The sequence below is a fragment of the Canis lupus genome, chromosome 37 (genome assembly GCF_011100685.1).
Source record: "Canis lupus familiaris isolate Mischka breed German Shepherd chromosome 37, alternate assembly UU_Cfam_GSD_1.0, whole genome shotgun sequence".
In the NCBI taxonomy this organism is placed as follows: Eukaryota; Metazoa; Chordata; class Mammalia; order Carnivora; family Canidae; genus Canis; species Canis lupus.
The window spans coordinates 11155139-11181055 of NC_049258.1; the positions used below are offsets into that span (position 1 = coordinate 11155139).

A 25917-nucleotide genomic window follows, 5' to 3' on the forward strand; every position below is an offset into this window, starting at 1 on the left:
TTGTACTTATTCTAGAGAAAGAGCAAACATGTACTCCGGGTGAGGATGTGGGCAGAGCAGAGGGAGAGGGACAAGCCGGCTCCACATTGAATGCAGAGCCCAACTTGGGGCTTGACACCACAACCTCAAGATCACAACCTAAGCCAAAACCAACTGAGCCACCCAGGTGCCCTGATAATTAACATTTATTGAGCACTTAACAGTGTGTCAGTTACTGTTGACTTTTACTCTAGCAACCCTTTCTAATAAATACTATTATTATGCTCAGTTTACACAGGAGGAAATAGATACACAGATCGCTTAGGGAATTGAGTCAATGTCATTCGAGTCATTAGGGATGCCTCCAATCTTAGTGCTCTCTGCTTCTGAAAAGTGCAAGCTACTCTCTGTTGGAACACTTTCTTAATAGCCTGAAGGTATCCAAATCTAGTTGAAATATCTGTGGGTATATAGATGTTCATCATTATTTCTTTTTTCTGTATTCTTGGAAATGCTCAATTAAAAATCTTATTTTATTTTATTTTTTTAGATTTTATTTATTTATTTGAGAGAGAGAGTGAGCACGTGCAGGGGTGAGGGGCAGAGGGAGAGGGAGAAGCAGCCTCCCCACTGGGAGCCCAATGCCTGGCTCCCTCCCAGGCCCTGAGCCCACTACCCCAGTGGAAGGCAGATGCTCAATTGACTGAGCCACCCAGGCACCCGGAATCTTATTCCTTAAAAGCAATAGTATGCTATTTATTTTGCTTTAATTCTATGTTATCACTGAAAACTTCTAAGTTAGATCTTTACAGCTTTCTTGGTCAACACGCATTGGGAGACGCCCTCTGTGGGCCAGATACTTGTTCAGTGGCCAGAGCTCAAGGGAGCAGGAGATGCAGCTGCTGCTGCCATCGGAGGGCGCCAAGAACCACAAACCTCAGAGCCTCCCGGTGAGGGTCATGCTATCACTTAAGTCCTTTCCTGGGGAGCCTGGGGCTCAGCAGTTGAGGGCCTGCCTTCGGCCCAGAGCCTGATCCTGGGGTCCTGGGATCGAGTCCCACATAGGCTCCCTGCAGGGAGCCTGCTTCTCCCTCTGCCTGTGTCTCTGTCTCTGTCTCTCTCTCTGTGTCTTTCATGAATAAATAAATAACATCTTAAGGGGGAAAAAAAAAGTCCTTTCTTGCTTGAGAAATGGGGGATGCAGGAAATCAACAAACAATGATAGAAAATGACAAATAGGGCACCTGGGTGGCTCAGTGGGTTAGGTGTCCCAGGGAATCTGCTTCTTCCTCCCCCTCTACTCTTCCCCCCCTGCATGTGCTCTCAATCTCTTTGTTTCTCAAATTAATAAATAAGTAATATTTAAAAAAAAAAAGAAAATGAGAAAGAGATGATAGAAGGCAAAAGCTGCAGAGTGGAATTTGAGTTTATGGAAGAGAACTCTCTCCCCCTTCCTCTCCTAGCCCCAAATGCTATCCACTGAAGACAGTAGGAAACAGAAACCACAGCAGTGGAGGCCTACTCCTTGGCAGGTTATGGAGGTGTAAGCACAGCTGCATCCCACTGTATTCACGTCCCCGCCCTCAAACCACTTCCCAACATCTTTCAAGCTTTGGTAGTTTGGTATCTAGAGGCTGTGCTGTGCTGTAGAAGTGTAGGGAATCCTTCAGGTGAGCTCTTAGTGAAACTGCTTTCCTAACCTGAGCCAAGAAGCAGAGAAAGGCCTTGGTTTCTAGCAGAGGTGGATGTGCCTGACTCCAGGAAGAGAATTGGTCAGACAACAAATGCATCTATTTATAACCTATAATCTGCTGGGCCAGCAACATGCTAATAGCCAGCTGGGCATGATGGAGAGGCCACAAGCCAACTGTCAGAATGGGAAGATCCTTGCACTAGTGGTCAGAGAAAATGATATACATGAAAGTGCTGCATGAGCGAAAAAGCACTGTAAAAGTGTGCTTGCTATTATGAGCTGGTTTCCCCACTTACTAGTTCATGTCCTTGGGCTAATCAACCTGTGTCCTCTCTGAGCTGCAGTTTCTTTATCTATAGAATGTAAATAATAATTCTCTATCTTACAGGGTTCTTGGAAGCTCAGGTAATTTATGCAAAATTTTCTTATAAACTGAACAAATGTATTATTGCTCAAAATCAGCTCTACTTAGGGGCACCTGGGTGGCTTGTCTGCCTCCAGCTCAGGTCATGATCCCGGGGCCCTGGGATTGAGCCCCGTGTCCCACTCCCTTCCCGGCGGGGAGTCTGCTCCTTCCTCTCCCCCAGCTGTACTCTTTCATGCTCTCATTCCCTCTCTCTCTCTCGTGTAAATAAATACAATCTTAAAAAAAAAAAAAAAAGATTCTACTTAAAAATAGGAAGATCCGGAGATCCCTGGGTGGCTCAGCGGTTTAGCACCTGCCTTCGGCCCAGGGCGTGATCCTGGAGTCCCGGGATCAAGTCCCACATCAGGCGCCCTGCAGGGAGCCTGCTTCTCCCTCTGCCTGTGTCTCTGCCTCTCTCTCTCTATGTCTATCGTGAATAAATAAATAAGATCTCTTTAAAAAAAAAACTATTAAAAAAAATAGGAAGATCCAACAGTTAAGTATTCCAGAGGAGAAATCAGTAGGAGGGATTAGGGAAATTTCAGCAGAAGCCACTTAGTCGTTCACTGGACCCATTTTCTCTTAGTTCTGGGCACACGGCTAGATAATCCCTCAGCCATATTTGCAGTTAGATGTGGCCATGCAACTGAATCCTGACCAGTGGGATGGTAGCAGTAGTGATGTACATCACTTGAAGGCCTGCTCTATAAAACTCCCCCACTGCACCCAATGCTCTAGCCCTGCCACTGGCTCCATGCAGACAAGTGGTACCATTGGAAGCCAGGTATTGAGATAGAAAAGCTACAAAGTAAAAGAAACTTGACTTGGAGGCCAGCTATGCATTGATCAGGAGCATCCATTTTGAATGTTATAGAGGAAAAAAATAAAATTACTATGTTTGGGGCATTATATTAGCTTAAACCATATGAAATTGATAATATTTGACTTTATGACCTTTTTTTTGACTTTTTAAAGAAAAGATTTTATTTATTCATTCATGAGAGACATAGAGAGAAGTAGAGGCAGAGGGAGAAGCAGGCTCCCTCTGGGGATTCCAATGTGGGAACTCGATTCCAGGACCCCAGGAGTATGCTCTGAGCCAAAGCATGTGCCCAACCACTCAGCTACCCAGGGGTCCCTGATTTTATGATCTAAAAAAACTGTAGGAGTGTCAGGCTTGTTCAGTTGGTAGAGCATGAAACTCTTGATTGCAAGTTCTAAGTTTGAGCCCCATGTTGGGTGTAAAATTTACTTTTTAAAAAAGATTTTATTTATTTATTCATGAGAGACACAGACACAGGCAGAGGGAGAAGCAGGCTCCATGCAGGGAGCCCAACGTGGGACTGGATCCCAGGTCTCCAGGATCAGGCCCTGGGCTGAAGGTGGAGCTAAACCACTGAGCCACCCGGATAACCCAAGACTTGACTTTTTAAAAATTTTACTTATTTTTCTATCTATCTACTTATTTAGTTGAAAGAGAGAGAGCACATGAGTGGGGGGAGGAGCAGAGGGGGAAGGAGAGGGAAAGGGAATCTCAAGCAGACTCCACATTAAGCATGTGAGCATGAAGCTCAACTCAGGGTTCGATCTCACAACTCTGAGATCATGACCTGAGCTGAAACCCCGAGTTACCAAGAGCTAAAACCAACTAAGACACCGAGGCACCCATAGAATTTATTTTTTTTTTAAGATTTTATTTACTTATTCATAAGAAACACACAAAGAGAAAGGCAAAGACGCAGGCAGAGGGAGAAGCAGGCTCCATGCAGGAAGCCCGATGCAGGACTCAATCCTAGGACCCTGGGATCATGCCCTGAGCCAAAGGCAGACGCTCAACCACTGAGTCACCCAGGTGCCCCAGAGTATGCAATTCTTGATCTCCAGGTCATAAGTTTGAGCCCAACACTGAGTGTAGATAATCCAAAAAAAAAATAAATAAATAAACTTAAAAAATAAATAAATAAAAATATAAAGTAAATGAACCTTTAGTCAAAAACTATCGTGATGTATGTTTTATCTAAAGCTATGACACTGGGTACTTGTTTTATTGTTTATTGGTTTGGTTTCTCTCACTGCAGAGATCATGAGAGGGATATATGTTTTCAGTTAGTTTTGTGGTTTTACCAGTATAATCACCAAGCCTTTTCCAGTAAAAAACAAAGTGGGAAGTGGGAAGTATAAAGGAACAAATTATTTGAGTTTGATCATTTCCCCACACTTGCCCTTACTTAATCCCCAATTACTAGTCTTTATACTTAAGGCTGAAAAATCAGCCTTCAATTTCAAAGGTTTTGAAGGTCTCATCCCCATTTTGTAGAGGTGGAACCACAGAAGAGTTAAGATGACAGAAATATAATTCCAGCCTCAACCTGCTATTGTTTTTTTTTTTTTTAATATTTTACTTATTCATGAGAGACACAGGTAGAGGCAGAGACCCAGGCAGAGGGAGAAGCAGGCTCCCTGCAGGGAGCCTTATGTGGGGCTCAATCCCAGGATCCTGGGAGCACCACCAGAGCCGAAGGCAGACACTCAACCACTGAGCCACCCACGTGCCCCTCTACCTGTTTAATATACTTGAGAAACATGTTTGTGAAATGCTAGAGTAAGGACCAAAGGGTTTAAATATAAGTTAATGCAAATGGTCTGATTTAATCTTAAATTATCTATAATAATTTAGAAGAGCACAAATAGATATGAAGATTTTGCTCTTCATTTTCTACTTATTCTAGATGTGCTTTTCTCTTTCTCACAGTCTTCCGTGGGCGCCTTCCTGCATCTCTCAACAATTCTTCCCAAATCACAAATGTTTTCCCAGCCTGTGAAATCTAGGGACTGGCTGGCCAGAGTATTACGGCAATTGTGTTCTTCTGAAGGAAATCCTTTTTTTAACTGCCAGGAATTTCAGGCTCCAATGCTGGAGGAGGGGGGAAGTGGGGGCAGATTTTTTGGCATAATGCCAGGTAATTGCCTTCTTTCCCTTTAGCCATCTGAAGGCGACTGGCTGGAGCCCAAGGGTAAAACCACAGTCTCCCAGGGCTGGAAGGCACGGACTTTCACGGATCCTGGAGATTGAGACCAGTCATTTCTCCTCCATACGGACAGGACCTCTTCTAAACCACAGCCTGCAGAATTTTAATACCTTACAAGGAGAAATCCTAAGATTCCATTCATTACATCACTGTTAAAAACAATATTATAAGACATTGCCTTTCATCTACAAGAGTTTGGCAAACTTTTTCTGCAAAGGACCAGTACATATTTGAGGCTTCACAGACCGTAGGCTTTCTATTGCAACTACTTAGCTCCTGCCATAGTAGTGCAAAACCAGCCCTAGGCAATACCTAAGCGATGAACATGTGTTCCAACTAAACTTTACAGACACGCACATGAAACTAGTGTAATATTATAAGTCAACTACAATTAAGAAAATAACTGTGGACACCGAAATTTGAATTTCATTTAATTTTCACATGTCACATAAAATAATTATTTTTCCCCCCAAGCCATTTACAAATGAAAAAAAAATTTTTTTAGCTCATGGTCTGTATAAAAACAAGCAGCTGGCTATAGTTTATTGACCCTTGATCTAAACCACTGGTTTTCACCCTGCTTTGGCAAGCCCTCTGAGGGCAGAAAGAACTGGTTGAGCTAGGTAATCCCCATTCAAGGCTTTCATTATTGGAGCTATCCCCCTTTTTTCTTATTTTATATATGAGGCTCCCAGGTTTGGGTGTTTTTTTTTTGCTTTCTTAAAATTGAAATATAGTTGATATAGAATATTATATTTGTTTCAGGTATAAAACATAGTGATCTGACATTTATATACATTATGAATTGATCACCACAGTAAGTGTAGTTTACCATCTGTCCAACAAAGTTGTTACAGTATTACTGACTATATTCCCTAGGTTGTACTTTACATCTCTGTGACTTAATTATTTTATACCTGGAAGTTTATGCCTTCTCCGGTTCTGTCTTATCTATGGAAAAGTTTCCAAAGCAAAAAGTCACTGATTTAACCAGAAGCCCCTTTTTTGCAATGTCAGTTCATTTTCTTTTGGTCTTGCCCCAGTGAAGATAGACAATTGTTTATCTAGCTCACTTTGAGGGCCTTTTAAGAAATAATCAACAATTCAATCTTACTTAGTTAGTTAACTAGTTTTTTAAAGAGGAGGGCAGAGGGAGAGGGAGAGAGAGTATCTCAAGCAGGGTTGCATGTCTCTATCTCACTACCCCAAGATCATAACCTGAGCTGAAATCAACCAACTGAGCCAGCCAGGTGCCCCAATGAACAATTCAACCATAAATAAGCCTTGTTTTTCATCAACCACATAAGTTTGTCATAGTTTGCCAATTCTTTAGGTTGTACTTGTGATTTTTCTCTCCAAGTTATCAAAGTCCTACAAAATTCCAGAAACAGAAATAAAACATCACAAGGAAGAGCACTTTGCTGTGTACGCCTGCATCTTTACTCTATTACTCAGGGCATCCAGCAGCACTGTGGCTAGGGGAGAGCCCAAATTGTGCTAGGAGAAAGAAACAAGTGGCAAGGCCAAGAAGACTGCTTGGAGTCTGGTCCTGTGTAGACAAAAAAGTCCTGAGGTCAGAATCCAGGAAAATCTTGAATAGACAAGAAATGAAGTGGGAAGTGGGTGAGACCAAGCAATTTAGGGTAGGTGCCTCAAGATCATCGCTATGGCTCCTTTTTTTTTTCTTTCAAGATTTTATTTATTTATTCATGAGAGACAGAGACAGAGAGAGAGAGAGAGAAGCAGAGACATCGGCAGAGGGAGAAGCAGGCTCCATGCAGGGAGCCTGATGTGAGACTGGATCCCGGGTCTCCAGGATTAGGCCCTGGGCCAAAGGCAGCGCTAAACCGCTGAACCACCCAGGGATCCCCATGGCTCCTTTAAAAAAAAAAAAAATGAACACACACACACAAATAAATAAATAAAATGAACACTACCTCTAACATTGGGGTTCAAACTCATGACCCAGATGTCAAGAGTTGCACTGACTGAACTGGCCAGATGCCATACTTTCTTTATACAAAAATAACACATGCTCACCACAGAAAAATATATGCTGAGGCACCTGGCAGGCTCAGTTGGTGGAACATGGCATTCTTTTTAAATTTTTTTTAAAGATTTTATTTATTTATTTATTTATTTATTTATTTATTTATTTATTTGACAGAGAAAGAGACAGAAGGATGCCTGAGTGGCTCAGCAGTTGAGCATCTGTGTTCAGCTCAGGGTGTGATCCTGGGGGTCCAGGATCAAGTCCCGCATCGGGCTCCCTGCATGGAGCCTGCTTCTCCTTCTGCCTGTGTCTCTGCCTTTCTCTGTGTGTCTCTCATGAATACATAGATAAATAAATCTTAAAAAAAAAAAAAAAAGATGAAGAGACAGAGTGCTCAAGTGAGAGGGGTGAGTAGGGGCAGAGGGTGAGGAGAGAATCTCCAGCAGACTCTATGCTGAGCATGGAGCCCCATGCTGGGCTTGATCTAACAACCCTGAGATCATGACCTGAACCAAAAGCAAGAATCCAATGCTGAACTGACTGAGCCACCCAAGTGCCCTGGAGTATGTGATTCTTGATCTTGGGGTTGTAAGTTTGAGCCCCACATTGAGGGTAGAGATTACTTTAAAAAATAAATAAATCTTTAAAAAATTATACACTAAAGAATTAAAATCGGGGTGCTCGGGTGGCTCAGTCAGTTAAGCGGCTGCCTTTGGTTCAGGTCCTGATCCCAGGGTCCTGGGATGGAGCCAGGCATTGGGCTCCCTGCTCAGCGGGAAGCCTGCTTCTCCCTCTGCCCCTCCCCCTCCACTGGTGCTCTGTCTCTTACTCTCTCTCTCTCAAATACATAAGTAAAATCTTATAGAATTTAAATCACTCATAATCCTGCCACTTAGAGATAATAACTATTAAAAAATTTGATGTGTGTCCTCCCAGAATGTTTTCTATGACCGTACATATTTATAAGTTTTATATTTTCAGTTGGGTCATTTGGATGTCTCACCGACAACTCAAATTCCCCATGTGCCAAAAAAGTTTCTTCATCTCCTCTAAACCTGCGAGATGGAAGAGATTTTACAAGATGAGAGAGAAAACAAGTAAGGGTAAACTATAAACAACTGGTGAGGGGATCCCTGAGTGGCTCAGTGGTTTGGCACCTGCCTTAGGCCCAGGGCGCGGTCCTGGGGTCCCAGGATCGAGTCCCACGTTGGGCTCCCTGCGTGGAACCTGTTTCTCCCTCTGCCTGTGTCTCTGCCTCTGTCTCTGTCTCTCTGTGTCTCTCATGAATAAATAACTCTTAAAAAAAACAAACTGGTGAATTTGTGTAAAGGGCATATGGGATAAGTCACCCCCAGCGAAGAAAAGTGAACTCTCCTGTAAATCTCCTGCTTGTGACTAACTCTACTGCCTTTTCATGATGTGGAAATGAAAACTCATTAGGACCTCCGTGATCCCCGGATGTGGAGCCTGCCTATCTCTGCGGTCCTGTCTCCTTTCATTCTGTTCTTTGATCACAGCTTCTCACCACATGGATCCTGGAGCACTTCAAAGCTATTCTGGCCTCAGGGCCTTAGGGCTTGGGCTTCTCTGTCTGAAATGCTCTTCCTCCAACTCACCGTGCTGATTCCTCATCCAGATTGTAGTGCATGGATTACTTCATCGAAGAAGTCTTTCCCAACCAATCTTTCTAACTTTTCTCTATCCATCTACCTCAGACTTTTCAGTAACTCAGTTCTGTCTGCCTCCCCCTGTGGACCATCAATCCCCCGAGAGCAGGATCGGTTTGTCTTGAGCATCATCCCGCCTCCTGCACCTAATTCAGTAGAAAAGGATGTGCTCAAGAAATAGCTTTTGAATGAATAAATTAACAAATGAGGAAGAAGATTGTTGCCAGAGAGCACATTAGTGAAGGAAGTGGAGCAGTGTTGATGATGAGGTGGGGTGTAAAAGTGGGTGTGAATCCCTCCGGGCATGGGGGGCAGCTCGGTGAATGATGAATGAAGAGAGTAGATGTCTATGATGTACAGAACAATGATGTTGCATAGGAGGAACAGGCAGTCCCATTGTTTCCCTGTTGCCTTCCCTCCTTTAGAAGCTGGAAAAGGAGCTGCCAGGGATTAAGGCATTTGCTTCTACTCATCCTTGGAAACCTTTAAAACTGCATTTGACCCTTTGTTGCACTCCTAGAGTATAGAAGCTGGAAAGTAGCCCAAGGGAGTCAAAACCCTGACTTTGATTCATAAACATGCTTTTAAAAAAGTAACAAAGAGAGAAAAAGAAATTGTGGTTATGACCTAACCATAGTCAAGAAATCTCTTTGACTTCCATTGGTTTGGTATTAATGGAAGCCTTTTATCCTCAGAACTTTGTACTTGTGCTGCCAAGCGGAGGACAGGATGGAAAATGTGGAAAGCTCTGTCTGCATAATCACTTCCCTGCTGGCCCTCCCCAAATTCAGAGCTTGCTTGAAGGTTCACCCCCTTGGTTCTCAGAGGCCCCAGGCATGAGAAACCGTGGGGAAAATGTTCCTTCAGATGTCAAAGCCACAGCTTCTACCAGAAAACAGGGACAGATGAATAAAGCCGCAGGCAAGGACAGGCAGATCCTTATGTTGCTCATATGAACATTCTAAACATTTCCTCATAAATGCTGAGTCTGGAGTTCCTAGACAAAATGCTAATATGTTTGGCCCTAAAACACAGTTTATAAAATTAAGGGCACCTTATCCTCACCCTAATGGCCTCTGTCTCTGGGTGGGGCCACTTTCAAGGGGAAATAACTTATTTAAAAGTATATTTTACAAAAAATAAAATAAAAGTGTATTTTACAACCCATGGCTCCCATCAAGAATTACCTTATCTCCCATTTTGTGTAAGAATTTTTTATTTTATTTGTTTTTATTTTTTAAATAATTATTTTAAATTATTTTATTTATATTACAGAGAGAACATAATCAAAGGGAGCAGAAGAGGGAGAAACAGACTCCCTGCTGAGCGGAGAGCCTGATGCGGGACTGGATCCTAAGACCTGGGATCATGACCTGAGCCCAAGGCAAACACTTAACTGACTGAGCCAACAAGGTACCCCTTTCAGAATTTTTTTAATATATTTTTCTAAATTTTATTTATTCATTCATGAGAGACACAGGGAGAGAGAGAGCGAGAGGCAGAGGGAGAAGCAGGCTCCATGCAGGAAGCCCGACACGGGACTCGATCTCGGGACCCCAGGATCATACCCTGGGCCGAAGGCAGGTGCTAAACCACTGAGCCACCCAGGGATCCCCAAGAATTTTTTAAATAAAAGTTTTAACTTTATTTTTTTTTAAAGTTTTAACTTTAGAATAATTTTAGATTTATAGAAAGGTTGCAGAGATATTACGCAATACCCATAGACCCCTCATCCAGTTTCTCCTATTAACATCTTATATTAATTATATGGTACATTTGTCATGACTAAGGAACCAACATTGGCCAATTACTATTAACTGAACTCCACACTTTATTTGGATTTCACTAGTTTTTGTTTTTTTTTCCTACTGTCCTTTTTCCTTTCCAGATTCCATTCAGGATACCATATTATATTTAATCATTAGTGTCTTTGGTTCTTATGGGCTGCAATATTTTCTCTGGTAGTTCTTATTTTTAAAGTTTTTTAAAAAGTAAGTTCTACACCCAATGTGGGGCTCAAACTCCTGACCTGGAGATCAAGAGTAACATGTGCCACCAACTGAGCCAGCTAGACACCACATCTTTATTTCTTGATGACCTTAGTTTTGAGGAGTATTTTGTAGAGTATCCCTCAAATCAGGATGGTCTGATATTTTTCTCATAATAGATTGGAATTAAGGGTTTTTGGAAAGAACACCTCAAAGCTGAGATGCCCTTATCATCATATCAGGGGTAGGTGACATTACATGGCATCACTAGTGAAACTAAGTTTCATCACCTGGTTAAGGCAGAGTTTGCCAGGTTTCTCCACTGTAAAGTTACTATTCACCCTTTTTGTACTTTGTTCTTTTGAAGCAAGTGACTAGTCTAGCTTATTCCCCCCAAAAAAGTGGAAGAGGGCACTTGAATGGCTTAGTCAGTGGAGAATGCAAATCTTGATCTCCAGGTCAGAGTCTGCACCCCAGTTTGGAGGTAGAGCCCACCCCCTGCCAAAAAGGGGGAAGAGGGAATGGGGAAGGAGGAGGAATAGAGATCAAGCTCACCTCCTGGAAGAGGGAACATTTACATAATATTTAATGGAATTCTTTTGCCAGGAAAATTTGTTTCTTCTTCCTTATTTATTTATTCAGTATTTCATTTATATGTATATGGACTCATATATTTATTTTTACTTTGAGTTATAAACCAAAACTTATTTGTTACTCAAAAATTGTTCCTGTTTGGGCCACCTAGAATTCTTTCAGTTTGGTCCTTGTGTCCCACTGACGTGTTCTTGTCCTTATAAAATTTTTAAAACATACAAATGAAAGCTGATCAGTTATATTCTGAGGCACTTTATTCTTAACATTACATACATGGTCTTGGCAATCCCTCAGTCTAGAAGATATTTTCATTTTACAAGGTAATGTGTTCCTAATCTGATTGTGCTGATATTGTAATGAGTCATGGTTTATCTTAAACTGCTTTGATTTGTTTTTGTTTTTTTACTTTTCAAAAAAATTCACACTAGTGGGGTGCCTGGCTGGCTCAGTCAGCTGGGCAAATGACTCTTGATTTAGGCTCAGGTCATGATCTCTGGGTCATGGGATCAAGCCCCACATCAGGAATCGGGAGTCTGCTTGAGGTTCTTTCCCCCTCCATCTTCTTTTCCCTCTGCTTCCCCCACGCCCCCACCCCTGCTCACTTTCTCTCTCTCTCAAATATTAAATAAATAAACAAATAAAAGGAAGTGAGAGTATCTCAAGCAGGCTCTGCACTGAGCACAGAGCTGGATGTGGGGCTCCATCTCATGACCCTGAGATCATGACCTGAGCTGAAACCAAAAGCTGGACACTTTTTAAAAAGATTTTATTTTACATATATTTTTTAATTGATTTTTTAAAAAGTAGGCTCCATGCCCAGCATGGAACCCAGCTCAGGGCTTGAACTCACACCTGAGATTGAGATGTTAGCTGAGATCAAGAGTTGAATGCTTAACCAATTGAGCCACCCAGGTGCCTCTGAAATGCTATATATTTTTTAAGTACTTTGCATATAAATGAGGCAATGAAGACTAGAGGGAAAAGTGCCACACTGTCAAATCTGTGTTCTAGACCTTTTCAGCCACTTCCATGTTCTTAAGTTTTCAACGTGTCCAAAGTTCTCTGGGCCTCAGTTCTGTTATCTGTAAAATGTGGGGTGGGACTAGATGGTGTCTAAGGTATTTACGGCTTTAATATTCTTTGGTTCTATTTCATGTGATTCTCACATGAACTACATGAAGCAAAGCATGTAAGAGAGATGTTTAAATATTTATGTAAAGTTTTTGGTGCTAAATGTCCCATTTTTCCCCCATAGAGGACCCAAACAGTATCAAACAAGAGTGTCATTATATAGGAACAGTCCTTAGCAACGTGATTTGAGGAGTCTCAGATATTCTTTTTTTATCTGAAAGTATCTCTTTGGAGCACCTGGTTAGCTCATTTGGTTGGCTTCGGTAGTGATCTCAGGGTCCTGGGATCGAGCCCTGAGTTGGGCTCCCTGCTCAGAGGGAGTCTGGTTGTCCCTCGGCTTTTCCCCTCTGCTCGTATGTGCTCTCTCAAATACATAATAAAATCTTAAAATAAAAAAGTATCTTTTACCTGCCTCACACCTCTGAACTAAACTTTACTACAAGCTCCTTTCCTTGTCCCTCAGAGTCTTCCCTGCTAACACCTCTACTCTCTTCACCTCCAGGAACAGTGGTGCAGCTGTTTCATTTATAAATGTCCCATCATAACCTAAGTACTAACCCTTAAAGTAATGAGCATAACAGAGGTATGTGCAAAGGGTGACAGGATTCACAGGAGGGAGTGGCAAGTCTTTTAGGAAAATTTAGAAATGTTTCACTAGGAAGGTTGCAAGATAACTGGAATTTGCAGGATGGATAGGATTTTACCTGGTAAATACAAGGTTTTTCTAGGTGGAGAGAATAGCATACACTTTAATTACAAGATACTTCTTTTGTTTTTTTTGTTGTTGTTGTTTGTTTTTTTAAGATTTTATTTATTTATTCATGATAGTCACACAGAGAGAGACAGAGAGGCAGAGACACAGGCAGAGGGAGAAGCAGACTCCATGCACCGGGAGCCCGACGTGGGATTCAATCCCGGGTCTCCAGGATCGCGCCCTGGGCCAAAGGCAGGCGCCAAACCGCTGCGCCACCCAGGGTTCCCAAGATACTTCTTTTGAAATAGAAGTACACCACTAGGGATAACACTTAGAGATAATGCTATCTTTTTAAAAAAAAATTTATTTTAAGTGTGTGCAAGTGGGGGTGGGGGACAGGGGAGAGGGAGAGAGAGAGAGAATCTCCAAGCAGACTCCCCCCTGAGAGTAGAGCCTGACGCAGGGCTCCTGGGATCATGACCTGAGCTGAAATCCAGACCCAGTAGCCCAACTGACTGAGCTACCCAGGTGCCTCAACAGTATCATCTTAATACAAGTTACTCTATTGGGTAGCCCCAGTGGCTCAGTGGTTTAGAGCCACCTTCAGTTCAGGGCCTGATCCTGGAGACCCCGGATCGAGTCCCACATCAGGCTCCCTGCATGGAGCCTGCTTCTCCCTCTGCCTGTGTCTCTGCCTCCCTCTCTCTGTGTCTCTCATGAATAAATAAACAAAATCTTTTTTTAAAAAATGCAAGTTACTCTATTGATTCATCTTACCAATTGATTGCATAAGAATTCTGGGTTCCTGGAAAAATGAGAATAAATGTTACAAGTGGAAGTACTTAAGGTAACACTTTTTATCTTAAATAAGGTCAGCTTAAAGCTCAGAAAATGTCTAGTACTTGTTCAATACATGATAATAGTGGAACTGACATTGACTAATCTTAAGGGTACTGAGCAATCAAGACTGATTTAATCATGGTGATTTCAAAATAAAAGAATAGCAATCATGTTTTACCTTTGTATAGCATCTTAGACTGTCCAAAGCATTTTTGCACCCATTAATTTATTTAATTCTGATTGAGGAATAAGGACACTTAAGGCTCAGAGACAGCATTTTGATCACTAGCTGAAGGATCACTTTCCTAACTAGGAAAGCTGGACTAAAATCCAGGCATCTTGACTATGTCTAGCATGCTTTTCATCGCACTTCTGGAACAAATATGACCCTCTGGGTGACATGATGAGAAACTTTCAAAATAATTCACAGGCAGGGGTATATCCAATAACAGCAAGTTCAAGGCAAACATTGTGAAAAATTACAGTGTTCTGAAAAACAAAGGCCCAAAACATGTAATGTTAGATGATTGTTTTTGAATTCCCTTGATTCCCCATCAAGTTGGGTCCTGCACAGACATTCAGGTTCACTCTTTGTTTATTACTTGGCTTGAGTCACTAGAGTCAGTTGATCACACTATACTGTGCAGTCCAAACACCTGAGGGCTGATTTCTTCCCACCTCTGCTTTGTGATGAAAATTTCTTAAGTAAGTAGGTGTTATTTGCCAAGAGAGAACTCTGCTTAAAAATGCCTAATAGGAAGCAGAGAGTACTGGTTTCTTTTTCTCAAGAAACTTTTTAGTAAATTAAGTGGGAAAAGTTCGTTGAAAAGAAAAAATTTTTAAGTAGGCTCCATGCCCAGTGTAGAGTCCAGTACAGAGCTTTCAATTTTTTTTTCAATTTAAATTCTAGAGCTTTTTTTTTTTTTAGATTTTATTTATTTATTCATGAGAGACAGAGAGAGAGAGAGAGAGAGAGAGGCAGAGACACAGGCTCCCACAGGAACCCTGATGTGGGACTCAATCCTGGGACTCCAGGATCACGCCCTGGGCTGAAGGCAGACGCTCAACTTCTGAGCCACCCGGACATCCCAAAAATTCTAGTTAGTAACATATATGGTAAAATTAGTTTCAGGAGTAGAATTTAGTGATTCATCACTCACATATAACACCCAGTGCTCATCACAGCACGTGCCCTCCTTAATGCCCATTACCCATTTACCAACCCAGCCCCCACCAACCTCCCTTCCAGTAACCTTCAGTTCTTTATTAAAGAGTCTTTTATGGTGGGATGCCTGGGTGGCTCAGTGGTTGAGCATCTGCCTTTGGCTCAGGGTGTGATCCCAGAATCCCTGGATCGAGTCACACATCAGGCCCCCTGCATGGAGCCTGCTTCTTCCTCTGCCTGTGTGTGTCTCTGCCTCTCTCTCTCTGTGTCTCTCATGAATAAATAAAATCTTTTAAAAAATGAATTTATGATCAATTTGATTTAACTTTAACTGCCAGGACCAAAATTATAATTCTAAGAATTACTCTCTATTTTTTTAAAAGATTTTATTTATTTATTCTGTGTCTGTCATGAATAAATAAATAAATAATCTTAAAAAAAATTTAACTCAAGGGGCTCCTAACTGGCTTAGTTACTGGAGCCTGTGACTCTTGATCTTAGGGTTGTGAGTTTGACCCCCATGTTGGGTGTAGAGATACCATAAAATCTAAAAAAAAAAAAAAAAAATTAACTCAAAATGGGCAAAAGTCATAAAAGTAAGAACTAAACCATTCTTATGAGAAAACATAGGAATAATTATTCATGATGTTGGGTTAGGCAGTAATTCCTTAAATATGGCACCAAAATTACCAGCAATGAAAGAAAATATAGATAAATTAGATTTCATCAAAATTTAAAAGTTTTGGAGACACCTGGGTGGCTCAGTGGTTGAGCATCTGCCTTTGGCTCAGGGCATGATCCCAGAATCCCAAGATCGAGTCCCACATCAGGCTCTCTGTATGGAACCTGCTTCTCCTCCCTCTGCATATGTCCCTGCCTTTCTTGTGAATAAATAAATAAAACCTTTAAAAAAATTTTAAAGTTTTGTATTTCAAAGGACACTGTCAAGAAAAAGACAACTTATATAATGGGGGAAATATTTGCAAATCATATATCTGATTAGTTTCTAATATCTAGAATATATAAAGAAGTCAACCCAACAACAATAATGAACCCAATTAACAATAAAGGATCTGAATAGACATTTCTCCAAAGAAAATATACAAGTGGTCAGTACATGCAAGATATTCAACGTTATTAGCTATTAGGGAAATGTAAATCAAAACTACAATAAGGGGCACCTGGCTGTCTCAGTCCACAGAGCATGTAGATTTTAAGTTTGAGCCCCATGTTGGGTGTAGAGATTACTTAAAAATAAAATGAGGGGATCCCTGGGTGGCTCAATGGTTTAGCGCCTGCCTTTGGCCCAAGGTGCGATCCTGGAGTCCTGGGATCTAGTCCTGTGTTGGGCTCCTGGCATGGAGCCTGCTTCTCCCTCTTCCTGTGTCTCTGCCTCTCTCTCTCTCTATGTCTATCATAAATAAATAAATACATAAATAAATAAATAAATAAATAAATAAATAAATAAATAAATAAATAAATCTTTAAAAGAAGATAAATAAAATGAAAGGGGCACCTGGTTGGCTCAGTTGGTAAGCATGTGACTCTTGATTTCAATGTGCTGAGTTCGAGCCCTGCCTTTGGCATGGAGCCCACTTAAAAAAAAAAGATACCACTTTATTCCTATGAGGATGGATAAAATAAAAATAACAGACAAAAACAAGTGTTGATAGGAGTGCCTAGCTGGCTCAGGTGGAAGAGGGTGTGACTTTTGATCTTGGTGTCCTAAGTTTGAGCCCCACATTGGGTGTAGAGGTTATTTAAATAAATAAATTCACTTAAAAAAATAAAAACAAGTGCTGACAAAGATAAGAAAAAATAGGAATCTTCACACATTGCTGGTAGGATTGTAAAATGAAACAGCTGCTAGAAAAACAGGAAGTTCCTCAAAATGTCAAACTTAGAGTTACCAGATGACCCAGCAATTCCACTTCTAGGTATATGCCACAAATAATTGAGAACAGATGTTCAAACAAAAATGTGTACACACGGGATCCCTGGGTGGCGCAGCGGTTTGGCGCCTGCCTTTGGCCCAGGGCGTGATCCTGAAGACCCGGGATCGAATCCCACGTCGGGCTCCCGGTGCGTGGAGCCTGCTTCTCCCTCTGCCTGTGTCTCTGCCTCTCTCTCTCTCTCTCTCTCTCTGTGACTATTATAAATAAATAAAAATTTAAAAAAAAATGTGTACACAAGTGTTTATTCATAATGGACAAAAAGTAGAAGCAACTTAAATGTCCATCAGTTGATGTATGTGTAAATCCTATTTCTCAGCCACATACAGGAATTAAATATAGGCATACCTCAGAGATATTGCAGGTGCAGTTCCAGACTATCACAATAAAGTTAGTATCACAATAAAATGAATCAGGGGCACCTGGGTGGCTCAGTGGTTGAGTGTCTGCCTTTGACTCAGGTCGTGATCCTGCGGTCCTGGGATCAAGTCCCACAACAGGGTCCCAGCAGGGAGTCTGCTTCTCCCTCTGTCTGTGTCTCTGTCTCTCTGTGTCTCTCATGAATAAATAAAATCTTAAAAAAAAAAAAAAAAACCAATAAAGGAATCAGATGAATTTTTGGCTTCTCAGTGCATATAAAATTTATATTTACACTATACTGTAGTCTATTAAGTGTGCAATAGTATATCTTTAAAAAACCCAATATAGGGCAGCCCTGGTGGCATAGTGGTTTAGCACCGCCTGCATCCCAGGGTGTGATCCTGGAGACCCAGAATCGAGTCCCACGTCGGGCTTCCTGCATGGAGCCTGCTTCTTCCTCTGCCTGTGTCTCTGCCTCTGTTTCTCTGAATGAATAAATAAATCTTAAAAAAAAAAAAAAAACCAATATATATATACCTTAATTTAAAAATACTCTTGCTAAAAAAATGCTAACCATTATCTGAGCTTCCAGTGAGTCATAATCGTGATCACAGATCACCATAACAAATATAATAATAATGAAAAAGTTTGAAATATTTCAAGAATTACCAAAGTGTGGCACAAAGACATGAAGTGAACAAATGCTTTTAGAAAAATGGTGCTGACAGACTTGCTCTATTGATGGACTTGAAATGTGGCCGCAAACCTTCAATCTGACTGGCTGGCTCAGTCAGTAGGGCATGTAAGTTGATCTTGGGGTCGGGAGTTTGAGCCCCATGTTTGGTGTAGAGTTTACTTAAAAAACAACAAAAACAACCTTCAGTTTGTAAAAAATGCAATATATGCAAAGTGCAATAAAGAGAAGCACAGTAAAATGAACTATGCCTATACCAGTATATGAATCATGAAGACATTATACCAAGTGATAGAAGCCAAGCACAAAAAGCCACATATTATATAATTCTATTTATTTGAAATGTCCAGAATAAGACAATCTATAGAGACAGAATAAGTTACTCCTTGTCAGAGTTTGGAAGGAGGGGACAATGGGGGCAAGCTAAACTGTGTTATTTATTTATTTATCTATTTATTTTAAAGATTTTATTTTATTTTATTATCTTTTAAAGATTTTAAGTGGGCACCCCGGGTGGCTCAGCGGTTTAGCACCACCTTCAGCCCAGGGTGTGATCCTGGAGACCCAGGATCGAGTCCCTCGACAGGCTCCCTGCATGGAGCCTGCTTCTCCCTCTGCCTGTGTCTCTGACTCTCTCTCTCTCTCTCTCTGTGTCTCTCGTGAGCCACCCAGGGATCCCCAAACTCATGTCTTTCAAAGGGTGATTGGACAAATAAGTTACGATCTATTCATTAGTGGAGATCATCAGTCACTGAAAAGAGATAGTTCTATATGGGAATATAAATTAATTGGGAAAAAGGAAAAGCAAATTGCAGGAGGGACTGGGACTAGATGACCCAGGGCCAAGGCTTAGGGCACAATAGCTAAGGAGACACTCACTCTTAGGGAAATAGGAGTGTAGTGTTGTACCCTGAGAATGAGTGCCTCCTGGAATCTGACATCTCATCTCTCCCCTCTCTTGCCTCATTCTAGTCTCAGCCCTGTACAATTTAATCCTTTATCTGTTAATAATAACAATTTTATATATAAATAAATAAATATATATATATATATATAAAATTGTGTATACTGGTACAAACTTTTTGTTTTTATTTTTAAAAGATTTATTTATTTATTTTAGAGAGAGAGTAAGCAGGGGAGGGGCAGAGAGAGGGGGAGAGAGAATTCCAAGCAGATCCTACACTGAGCATGGAGCCTACAGGCGGCTTGATCCCACGAGATGAGATGAGACTGACCCGAAACCAAGAATCAGATGCTTAACTGACTGCACCACACAGGCACCCCATTGGTACAAACCTTTTAGAAGGCATATATAGATGTGTGTGTGTGTGTGTGTGTGTGTGTATTTTATTTTTTAAAGTAATCTCCATGCCCAACATGGGGCTGGAACTCACAACCCAGAGATCAAGAGTCACATGCTCTACCCACTGAGCCAGCCAGGCATTCCTGTGTGTGTGTGTGTGTGTGTGTGTGTGTGTGTGTGTGTGTGTTAGTTAAAGGGAAAAAACTGAGGAATATTTATCAAACTATTAGCAGTGGTTTTTCTGGGGCATGGGATTGTGGGAGATTTTCTCGTTTTCTCAGTCATATACTTCTGAAATCTTATGTTAAAAAGCAATTAACAATTGCATATTCATGGTTATTGAAAAAGCAAGGAAGATATTAAAAAATAATAGAAAAGGCACACAAAAGAGTTCCATGTTCTATATATGAATACTGAATCTGAATACTGAACTGAGTACTTTGTGTATCTGTGGTTGGTATCATATAGCTACTACGTGAAGGATGAAATAATGAAAAAAATGAGTATTAAATGCTTTTGAAACATGTATTTTATTTACTTTTGTTTATTTATTTTATTTATTTTTATTTAGTTGACAGAGGGGGAGAGTGACAGAGACAGCACAAGCAAGGGGAGTGGCAGACAGGAGAGAGAGAAGCAGGCTCCCTGCTGAACGGGGAGCTTGATGTGGGACTTGATCCCAGGACCTCAAGTAATGACCTGAGCCAAAAGCAGATGCTCAACCGACTGAGCCACTCAGGTGTCCCTGAAACATGTATTTTAAAAACTGTATGACAGGGGTGCTTGGCTGGCTCATTTGGGAGAGTATGTGACTCTTGATCTAGGGTTGTAAGTTTGAGCCCCACGTTGGGTGTAGAGATTACTTAAAAATAAATAAACTTGGGCACCTGGGTGGTTTGGTGGTTGAGTGTCTGCCTTTGGCTCAGGTTGTGATCCTGGGATCCTGGGATCGAGTCCCACATCAGGCTCCCCATGGGAAACCTGCCTCTGCCTCTCTCTCTCTTTTTTTTTTTATTATTTTTTAAAATTTTTATTTATTTATGATAGTCACATAGAGAGAGAGAGAGGCAGAGACACAGGCAGAGGGAGAAGCAGGCTCCATGCACCGGGAGCCCGACGTGGGATCCGATCCCGGGTCTCCAGGATCGCGCCCTGGGCCAAAGGCAGGCGCCAAACCACTGCGCCACCCAGGGATCCCTGCCTCTCTCTCTCTGTCTCTCTCATGAATAAATAGGTAAAATCTTAAAAAAAAAAAAAAAAAAAACCTCTTTAAAATAAATAAATAAATAAATAAACTTAAAAAAAATGTATGACAGCATTCCCTCTGCAAAATTACATACTTGCCAAGTAGAAATTCAAGTTACACAAGCAAGAGCCAATTTTAGCTTCTATGTGAATACTGTCTTCCCATACATGCCTTACCCTTTTCTCTAGATAAAGATCAGATTAGATGTCTTTCATATGGGAATTTCAAAGCAGTTTAAAGATATTAATTAGTTCTCACAACTCTGAATTGGGTGTATATTATCATGTCTATTTTCCATATGATAAGACTGATAGGCTGAATGGTTTCCCAGTATTCCCTACCTCATATTGTCAGTGAAACCAAGAATATCATTACTTAATTGACCATGTTTTCTTTCTTGAGAAGAGATAAACCAATTTTGGGGTGGATAAGTCAAACTAAATAGCTATTTATGCATCAAACATTTTGTTAGAAACAGGTATTTTTATTTTTATATTTTCTAAATAACCTGGAGTATATTTTTTCAGTAGGTTCCACACCCGCGTGGAGCCCAACTTGAAGCTTGAACTCAAGACCCTGAGATCAAGACCTGAGCTGAGATTAAGAGTCTGATGCTTAAGCAACTGAGCCACCTGGGCATTTAAAATTTACTCTAGGGATCCCTGGGTGGCACAGCGGTTTGGCGCCTGCCTTTGGCCCAGGGCGCGATTCTGGAGACCCGGGATCGAATCCCACGTCGGGCTCCCGGTGCATGGAGCCTGCTTCTCCCTCTGCCTGTGTCTCTGCCTCATTCTCTCTCTCTCTCTGTGACTATCACAAATAAAAAAAAATAAAAAAAAATTTAAAATTTACTCTATACCCCAGTAGTTGGTTGGACAATATTTTCTTTTTTTTCTTTTCTTTTTTTTTTTAAATTTTTATGTATTTATGATAGTCACACAGAGAGAGAGAGAGAGAGAGAGAGAGAGGGGCAGAGACACAGGCAGAGGGAGAAGCAGGCTCCATGCACTGGGAGCCCGACGTGGGATTTGATCCCAGGTCTCCAGGATCGTGCCCTGGGCCAAAGGCAGGCGCCAAACCGCTGCGCCACCCAGGGATCCCTGGACAATATTTTCTAAATTAAAATTTCTATTTAAAATAAATGAATAAATAAAATTTCTATTTTTAAAAAAAGATTTTATTTATTTATTCATGAGAGACACACACAGAGAGAGAGAGGCAGAGACACAAGCAGAGGGAGAATCAGGCTCCACGCAGGACGTGGATCCCGGGTCTCCAGGATCATGCCCTGGGCTGAAGGAGGCGCTAAACTGCTGAGTCACCGGGGCTGCCCTAAGATTGTTATTTTAAAATATGTAGACAGGGGATCCCTGGGTGGTTCAGCGGTTTTGCACCTGCCTTTGGCCCAGGGCACGATCCTGGAATCACGGGATCGAGTCCCACGTCGGGATCCCAGCATGAAGCCTGCTTCTCCCTCTGCCTCTCATTCTCTCTCTCTCTCTCTCTCTCATAAATAAATAAAAATAAATCTTTAAAAAAAAATAAAATGTGTAGACAGTCAGAGGTGAAGCTCTGTTGTAGTTTCATCAAAGATCTGCTTTGGGTATTTTGTCAAGTATAAGAAATGTACTTACAGATGAAGTAACTTGGTTTAGTGACTAGGAGACCTACTTTTAAAGATCCTGGCCTGGCATACTGGAAGGATACAATAAATTCTTGGAAAAGGCAGGGTCAGAATACACTTCACTTGTGCCATTACTATACTAACTACTTTATTCACATTATCTCATTTAATCCACCACATTACACTTCTCATTTTACAGATAAAGAAAGAGCCCAACTGAGACTTACCTAACATGAGTCATGTTGAATAAGAAGGCAGGCAGGATTCTAAAAATCAAGTTAATAAAGCCAATTTGAAAAAAAAAAAAAAAAGTCAATTTGAGTCCACCATGTTCTTTTTGTTTTTAATTTTTTTTTCAAAGATTTTATTTATTTATTTGACAAAGAGAGAGAGCACAAACAGGGAAAGTGGCAGAGGGAGGAGAAGCAACCTCTCCACTGAACAGGGAGCCTGATGTGGTGCTCAATTCAGGGACTGGGACTGTGGGATCATGACCTGAGCTGAAGGCAGACACTTAACCTTAACTGCTTAACTGACTGAGGCACCCAGGTGCCCCTCTTTCTTGTTTTTTATTCTCCAACTTGAATCAGATGCATGATTTTAACCTGCCATTTTGAACTCTGTATTTATGAATATGCCCATTTAAACAATAGTCATTATTTAATTCTTTTTTTAATTTAAAATCAATTAACAGAGTGCACTATTCATTTCAGAGCTAAAGTATAGTGATTCCTCAGTTACATATAACACCCAGTGTTCATTACATCAAGTGCTCTCCTTAATGCCCATCACCCAGTATCCTCCCAGCCACCTCCCCTCGCCAGCAACCCTCAGTTTTTCTCCCATAGTTCAAAAAATTATGGAATGCTTCATGAATTTACGTGTTATCCTTGCGCAGGGGCGATGCTAATCCCTGTATTATTCAAATTTTAGTACACGTGCTGCTGAAGCGAACACTAATCTATTTAATTATTTTGATCAAATTTTTATGCAAGGAAACTATTTCCAATTTTTTCTATTCTCGTTTTTATTTTACTGAAATGATTATGTGCCAGATCAACTTTTTCCATGTACATTTTACTGTGAGATTCATTGCAGTCATCAGGTTTTTATCCTTGTCAAATTCTGTCCATTTTAACTACTACTATGGTGAGCTTTCTTTCACAGCTATTATTTTCATGAAACTTTATTTTTCCCTGTGACCCAAAGTATTTATTGGATTAAAGAGATAGGGTCAAAACATCCCCTTTTGCCTGGGATGCAAGAGTTTAATATAGGTCATTTCTTATGATGGTGATGACGAGGCAAGTCTTATCTTACCTTCTCTATCTATCTCACGGGAGGGAGGCTCAAATGCAAAAATAGATGTGAAAGTGCTTTGTAAGGTGTAAAAGTTAAGTAAATGTCACTTTACTGATTGTTAAAACAAGTCATATAAATCCATCCTCCTGGAACTGTTCTAGAAGGCAAACACCTTCTTATTCCTGCTGTAATGTTATTTGCAAAAATGCTTGCAGACTTCAGCTGATTTTCTAAGTATATCCTAGTGAGCTAGTGACTTCACTCTGTTCTCTTGTCATTTGTTTTCCATTCTGACCTCATTAATTTTTCTTTCTCTAGCCCTTGTCCTGAAATCCTCTGTGATGGATTACATATGGATGTTATAATGGATTTGTACCATTGGTTATCAGTTTCATCATCTTGGTTGCTGTAATTGTTGCATGGGATTGATAGTGTTACTGGCTGGCAGTTGCTTGAGAAAAATTAAAACAAACCTGCGACCAAACAGATGATATCTCAGCAGGGGTTGCAGGTACACTGTTATTATAAGAGATTCTTCTTATCACACCTCTGTCTCTTGCTTAATACACTACTTGCTTGTACAAGAGTTTGGAAGGAAGGAGTAAGGCCACTGTTAATCTAAGCAAAGCTTACAAATTCTATTATTTACTGTAAGGCCTAACGTTTATAGGTTTAGGGTTTTTCCCTTTTAATATCCTAAAACAGCTTAAAATTTCAAGCATTGTTTTCAATAAACCGCATTACTTATAAATAGTAACATTAGGTAAAGGCCCATGAGAAGTGATACAGTTTCATTATATTGATTTTGTCCTGCTCCTAGGGTTAGTATAAGGACAAAGATATTTTTTTTCTTTAAGAATCTGCTACATTTCTTATGCATAGTTTTGTTCTTAAACAGTATCCTGCAAAAGAAGTGAAAGTTTGGGGATTAGCAATGTGATTGTTACTGGCAAAATGCCTTTCAGTTCCTCTTCTTAAAAAATAGCTTTATTGGGGCACCTGAGTGGCCCAATCAGTTAAGTGTCTGCCTTTGGCTCAGGTCTTGATCACAGGGTCCTAGGATGGAACCCTACATTGGGCTCCCTGCTGAGCCGGGAGTCTGCTTCTCTCTCTGCCTTTCTTTCCCCTTGCTCTCTCTCTCTTTCTTTCTCTCTCTCTCTCTTTTTAAGATTATTTATTTATTTTTTCATGAGAGACACAGAAGGAGAGAGAGGCAGAGACACAGGCAGAGGGAGAAGCAGGCTCCATGCAGGAAGCCTGACATAGGACTCCATCCCGGGTCTCCAGGATCACGCCCTGGACTGAAGGTGGTGCTAAACCGCTGAGCCACCGGGGCTCCCCCTCTCTCTTTCTCTTAAATGAGTAAAGTCTTAAAAAAAAAAAAAAAAAAAAAAAAAAAAAAAAAAAAAAAAAAAAACCTTTATTGAGATATAATTCTCTCTCTCTCTCTTTTTTTTTTAAAGATTTTATTTATTTATTCATAGAGACAGAGAGAGAGAGAGGCAGAGACACAGGCAGAGGAGAAGCAGGCATCATACAGAGAGCCCGATGTGGGACTCGATCCAGGGTCTCCAGAATCACGCCCTGGGCTGCAGGCGGCGCTAAACCGCTGCGCCACCAGGGCTGCCCGAGATATAATTCTCAATACAATTCATCTATTCAAAGTGGACACTTCAATAGCTTTTAGTGTATTCATAGAGTATCACCGTGATCAATTTGAAATGCATTCATCACCTCAACAGGAGACTCCTTATCCAGTATTGTCACTTCACATTTATTCCCCATGTCCTTCGTCTTCCACCCCTGTGCAACCACTAATCTACTTTCTGTCTCTAAATTTGCCTATTCTGGACATTTCACATACATGGAATCATACAATATGTGGTCTTCTGTGACTGGCTCCTTTCCCTCAATATATGGACTTCAAGATTCATCCATGTTGTAGCATGTATCAATACTTCATTAGTTTTATGGGTGGGTAATATTATATTGCATGGATATACCACATTTATTTACCCATTTATCAGTTAATGGACATTTTAGTTGTTTCCTTTTTATGGTTAAAATGAACAATGCGGGCAGCCCGGTGGCTCAGCAGTTTAGCGCCGCCTTCAGCCCAGGGTGTGATCCCAGAGACGGGGGATCCAGTCCCACATCAGGCTCCCTGTGTCTCTGCGTCTCTCTTTCTCTCTCTCTTATGAATAAATAAATAAAATCTTAAAAAATATATAAAAATAAATCAAATGAACAATGCTTC

At 40.9% G+C, this 25917-nt stretch overlaps 1 non-coding gene across 1 annotated transcript; it reads right to left on the reverse strand.

Moving 5' to 3' along the window:
• Positions 1 to 23211: 23211 nt before the first annotated feature.
• Positions 23212 to 23315, reverse strand: LOC119867984. Its single transcript, XR_005385478.1, has one exon. It is a non-coding gene; the product is annotated as a U6 spliceosomal RNA (small nuclear RNA).
• Positions 23316 to 25917: the final 2602 nt, after the last annotated feature.